This window comes from Pteropus alecto, unplaced genomic scaffold (assembly GCF_000325575.1).
Source record: "Pteropus alecto unplaced genomic scaffold, ASM32557v1 scaffold86, whole genome shotgun sequence".
Taxonomy (NCBI): Eukaryota; Metazoa; Chordata; class Mammalia; order Chiroptera; family Pteropodidae; genus Pteropus; species Pteropus alecto.
This window is the reverse complement of record NW_006442109.1, coordinates 33,961,961-33,967,960: the sequence shown is the minus strand read 5'-3', so window position 1 is coordinate 33,967,960 and position 6,000 is coordinate 33,961,961. Positions and strand designations below refer to the sequence as shown.

Sequence of the window (6,000 nt, the reverse complement as noted above, 5' to 3'; positions counted from 1 at the left end):
GATTTCTGAGACTCCTTCATCTCTCACATTGTTCATCTGTCCTCTTGGACAGCACCCAACAACTCTACAGAGGATGATGAGACAGCATATGCACACTTTAACCTTTCTTCTTCATTGTTCTTTCTTTCTCCTTCCCTATTCATTTAACTTTAATTTGCTCTCCCAGAGGTCCACTCCCACCTTCTGGTTTCTATTTGTACACAGCAAGCACTGTTCATTTCTCAAAAGAGATGAGAGGGGAGGATGTATACCCAAATTATTTTATCTTTCACTTCCCAGATTTTGCAAAATTCAAGTTCTATGGCTTCTGCCTCATTGGTTTATTTTTCATTAGTCCTCCTTCTAAAACATTCCATGACTGAGAGAGTCAAGAATTTCCCCCATTGAAGGGAGAACTTTCACAATAGCTGAGTGAGTTCAGCAAATCTCTACAACAAAATAATGAATTGGATTGGATCAAATCACCCAAAATAACTTTGTAGGACTCTGTAAATTGACCAAAGGCATACAACATACTGAGAAGTAGTTCTTAAAAAAAATATGAACCTTGGTAAGAACAGTGGGAGTTTATGGTGTTTCAGCCTGAAGCCGTTCCCATGCCTTCCTCCAGCTTCATAGCAAAGAATTTTTAATGGGGTAGGGCAGACCACATGCAAGGCTGCATGCACGCTAAGGAAGGGTTGGAGAGGGTACTACCTATCTATTCATCTCTAGAAAAAAATCAGGCCTTCCTTGTGCAAGCAGAAAGTAAAATCTTGGACAGGCTTAAAACTGCCTGAACTTTAACATGTTAGCCAACCCACATGGGTAGCAGGCTTGCCTTATAAGAAATACTAAGGGAAGTCTGCTACGCTGAAAGAAAATGATGCCAGACAATAGCTATAGTCAACATGAAGAAAAAAAAGAGCACTGATAATGGTAATTATGCAGGTAAATATAATAGACAGTATAAACATATATATTTTGTTCTTGTAACTCTTAAAAAAACAAATGCATAAGACAATAATTATAAAACTGTACTGCTAGCCTATAACACGTGAAGATGTAATATACATGACAATATTGTCACAAAGGATCAGGGACAATATTGAAGCAAAGTTGCTTTATTTTACTTCTTAAATTTGTATTAATTTCTTTCAAGTTAAATACATATTGAGTTTCCTAAAGCAACCACTAGAATATAACTAAAAAAGAGTAGTTAGCAAAAACTCAACAAACGATACACTAGAAAGTAACACAACAAAAGGCACTAAGAAGGAACAAAAAAGATATGAGACATAAAAATCAAATACCAAAATGGCAGATATAAATCCAACCATTTGAATGAGTACATTACCTATAAATAGATTATATACAACAATAAAAGGAAAAGATTGTCAAACTACATTAAAAAAATCCAATGTATGCTAGCTACAAGACATACTTTGTAGATTCAAAGACACGAATAGGCTGAAAGTTAAAAAGACTGAAGAGATAATACCATCCAAATAGTAACCATAATCTGCATGAAAGACATTTGGAGTGGCTCTAGAAAACATTCTTTAAGACAGAAAATTTTTGTAGAGAAAAAAGGGAGACATTTACAATTATAAAATAATCAATTTATCGGGAAGATATATCTATTATAAACATATAAGCACCCAACAGAGCTCAAAATATGTGAGGCAAAAATGGACAGAATTAAGGGAGAAACAGACAATTCAACAAAAACAGATTTCAATACCCCAATTTCAATCGGTTAATGTAATAAACTGTATTAATAAAGGACAAAACCACATGATCATCTCAACAGATAAAGAAAAAGAACTGGACATAATCTAACACTCATTCTGTAAAAAAACTCAACAAACCAGGAATACAAGAGAACTTCTTCAACCTGATAAAGGGTATACACCAAAACCACATAGCTAACATCATACTTAATGGTCAAAGATGGAATGTTTTGCCACTAAGATTAGGAACAAGACAAGGATGTCTTTTCTCTCCACTTTTACTCTACAGTGTAGTCAATGTTCTAGCCAGTGTAATCATAAAAAAAGGAGGGAGGCATCCATATTGGAAAGGAAAAATAAAACTCTCTATTCACAGGTGACATGATCCTATAATGTAGAAAATTATCAAGAATCCGTGCCAGAAAAAATCCCACTAGAACTAATAAAAAAAATTTCAATTAAGTCACAGGACACATGATTGATATTTAAAAACCTCAATATCTATATACCAGTATTTATATATGCCAGTAGTGAACAACCTGAAATTTCAAAATCAATTCCATTTGTAGTGGCATCAAAAATACTTAGAAATACAATTTTCAAAAGAATCCTAAGATTTATACACTGAAAACTATAATGTCTTGCTGAAAAGAATTCAAGAAAAATAAATAAATGGAGAGATAATCTGTTTGCAGATTGGTAGATTCATTATTATGAAATGTTCTCCCAAAACTTATCTGTAGATTAAATGCAGTATCTATCAAAATCCCAGAAGGATTTTTTTTTTTTTTTTGCAAAAACTGACAAATTTACCCTAAAATTTATATGGAAAGGCAAAGGACCCAAAAGAACTAAATTAATTTTGAAAAGAAGTACAAAATTAGAGGCCTCACTCTACCTGATTTTAATATTTACTACTATAAAGCTACATTAATTAAGACAGTGCTGTTTTGGCATAATGACAAGTATATAGATCAATGGAATGGAATTGAGGGTCCAGAAATAAACCATTATATTTATGGTCACTTGACTTTTGACAAAGGTGCCAAGGCAATTTAATGGAGAAAGAACAAATTTTCAGCAAACTGTGCAGGGATAATCAGATATCCACATAATCCAATGAATTTAAATCCTTACCTCATACTGTAAACAAAAACTGATTCAAAATGGATTAAGACCTAAATATAAGAACTAAAATTATGCAATGTTCAGAAGAAATCAGGAGAAAATCTGGGTGATTTGAGGTTAGGCAAAGAATTCTTAGATATGATACCAAAAGCATGATCCACAAACAAAAATAATGTTAAATTAGACATCATCAAAATTAAAACTTTTCATGCCTCAAAAACACCATTAAGTAAATAAGAAGTCTACGGCCATGCCACTCTGAACAAGCCCGATCCTGTCTGATCTCGGAAGATAAGCAGGGTTGGACCTGGTTAGTACTTGGATGGGAGACCACCTAGGAAGACCAGGTGCTGTAGGAGTTAAAAAGAAAAGCGGGGGGATTGTAAACTGACAAGGTCCTTGCAATCTGTGAGGTCAACCAAGGATTGCCTCACCATTAAAAAAAAGAAAAGAAAAGAAGAAATGCCACAAACTAGGAGAAAATATTTGTAAATCATAAATCTATAAAAAACATAACCAGCAGATACAAAGAACTATTAAATCTCAATTTGAAGACAAACAATCCAACTACAAAATAGGCAAAGACTTGATTACATTTTACTAGAGAAGATACATGAATGGCTAATAAGCACATAGATAGTTAAAATCATAAGTCATTTTGGAAATGCAAATTAAAACCACAGTGATATACCACTTCATATTCATTAGAATAACTACAATCAAAAAAGTCAGACAATAACAATTATAGGCAACGATGTGGAGAAAATGGAACTTCAGACATTTCAAAGTAGAATAGAAAATGGTATATCTCCTTTGGAAAACCGATGTGGAGAAAATGGAACTTCAGACATTTCAAAGTAGAATAGAAAATGGTATATCTCCTTTGGAAAACCGGTTTCCAGTTTCTTAGAGTTAAACATCGTCAAGTGTCCACTGATGAATGAATACATAAACAAAATGTGGTATTTAGATACAATGTAATAGTGATTACCAGAGACTGGAGGGGGTGGAGAATGGGGAGTTACTGTTTAAATGGTACAGAATTTCAGCTTGAGATAATGTAAAAGTTCTCAAGATGCAAAGTGGTGATGGTTGCACAACAATTTGAATGCACTTAATGCCACTGAAATGTACACTTAAAGATGGTTAAAATTGTAAATTTTACCGCAAAAATATTTGAAAGTTAAAAAAATTTACACATGACTATGCAATTCCACTCCTAGGTATTTCCCCAAGAGAAATAAAAACATACATCCCAAAACTTTTACACTAATTTACATAGAAGCATTACTGAGCATAACTAAAAATAGAAACAACCCAACTGTTCCTCCATTGATGAATAAACAGAATGAATGTGAAGTGTGTGTCTGTATGTAGGTATCTCTCTCTCTCTCTCGATATCTATATATATAAATCTCTTCTTTGTGTGTGTGTGTATGTATTACACACAATCACACATATATACATATATACATTTATATGCGTATATGTATATCTCTATCCATATCTGGTAGACATACATGAAGGATTCTCTTCAGGAATAAAAGGCAACAGAATACTATTATGAGCTATAACAGGGATGAACCTTAAAAGTGTAACATTAAGTAAAAAGACCCAATTCAAAAGACCATCTAGTGTGCGATTTATCAATTTAATGTAGTAAATAGAGACAAAAAGTAGATACCTAGTTGTCTAGGGATATCAACCAGTATAAAATGCAAGGGCATAAGAAATCATTTTGGGGTGATGGAAATGTTTAAAACTGAATTGTGTTAATGGTTGCACGGTTCTGTAAATTTATTAAAATTCACGGCTTTCTACACTCAAAAGGATGAATTTTATGATATGTAAATTATAACCCAATAAAGATGTTTAAAAATAATTTTCTCATTGTGAGGCATTGAACTCCCACTTACTTTTTTAAAATAACAGCTTTATTGAAATATAATTCACATATCATACAATCATTTAAAGGGTATGATTCAACGGTTTAATGGTTTTTAGTATATTTACAGAGTTGTGTAACCATCACCTCAATCAATTTTAGAACTTATTCATTAGCTCCCCCCAAAATCCCATAGCCATCAGCACTCACTCCCCTTTCCCTCTATGACTACCCTTATACAACACAAATCTACATTCTATCTCTACATATTTGCCTATTTTGGACATTTCATATAAATGAGATCATACAATGTGGTCATTTGTGACTGGCTTCTTTAACTTAGCATAATGTTTTCAAGGCTCATCCATGTTATAGTGTGTATCAGGACTCCACTCCTTTTTATGGACAAATCATATTCCACTGTATGGATGTGGCACATTTTATTTTTCATTTAACAGTTGATTGGCTGGGCTGTTTCCACTTTTATGCTATTATGAATAATGCTGCTTTGAACATTTGTGTACAAGTTTTCGCATAGGCATATGTTTCATATCTCTTGGGCATATACCTAGGAGTGAAATTGCTGGGTCATATGGTAACTCTACGTTTAATCTTTTGAGGAATTTCCAGACTACATTCTAAAGTGGCTGTGACATTTTATATCCCCACCAGCAGTGTATGAGGGTTCTGATTTCTTCATATCCTGTCCTGCATTTTTTATTAAGTTTTTTTTTTTTTTTTTTTTATTATAGCCGTCCTAGTGGGAGTAAAGTGTTGTTATATCACTGTAGTTTTGATTTGCATTTTCCTGATGGCTAATGGTGAACATCTTTTCATATGCTTATTGGCCATTTGTATATCCTCTTTGGAGAAATGTCTATTCAGTTTCTTTGCTTATTTTTAAATTGGTCCATTTGTCTTTTCAGTGTTGAGTTGTGAGAGTTCTTTATTCTAGATACAAGTACCTTATCAGATAGATGATTTGCAAATATTCTGTCCTATTATGTGAGCTGTTTTTTTTTTTTTTCACTTTCTGGATGGTGCCTTTTGCAGCAAAAAAGTTTTAAATTTTGATAAAGTCCAATTTATTTACTTTTTCTTTTGTTGCTTTTGGTTTTGGTATCATTTTGAAGAAACCACTGCCTAATCCAAGGTCATGAAAATTTAGGCCTTTGTTTTCTCTTCCCAGTTTTATAGTTTTGAGACTTGAAATTAGGTCTTTGATCCATTTTGAATTAATTTATATACATTTATAAGGTAGGGATCACTGACTTT

The 6,000-nt window shown here is 33.0% G+C and overlaps 1 protein-coding gene and 1 pseudogene across 1 annotated transcript in view; one reads left to right on the top strand and one right to left on the bottom strand.

The window, feature by feature from the left end:
• RYR3 (ryanodine receptor 3) overlaps positions 1–6,000 on the bottom strand; it is a 331,058-nt gene that overhangs the window by 234,292 nt on the left and 90,766 nt on the right. The gene's annotated exons all lie outside the window — the stretch shown is intronic.
• On the top strand, positions 3,081–3,199 carry LOC112469891 (annotated as a pseudogene).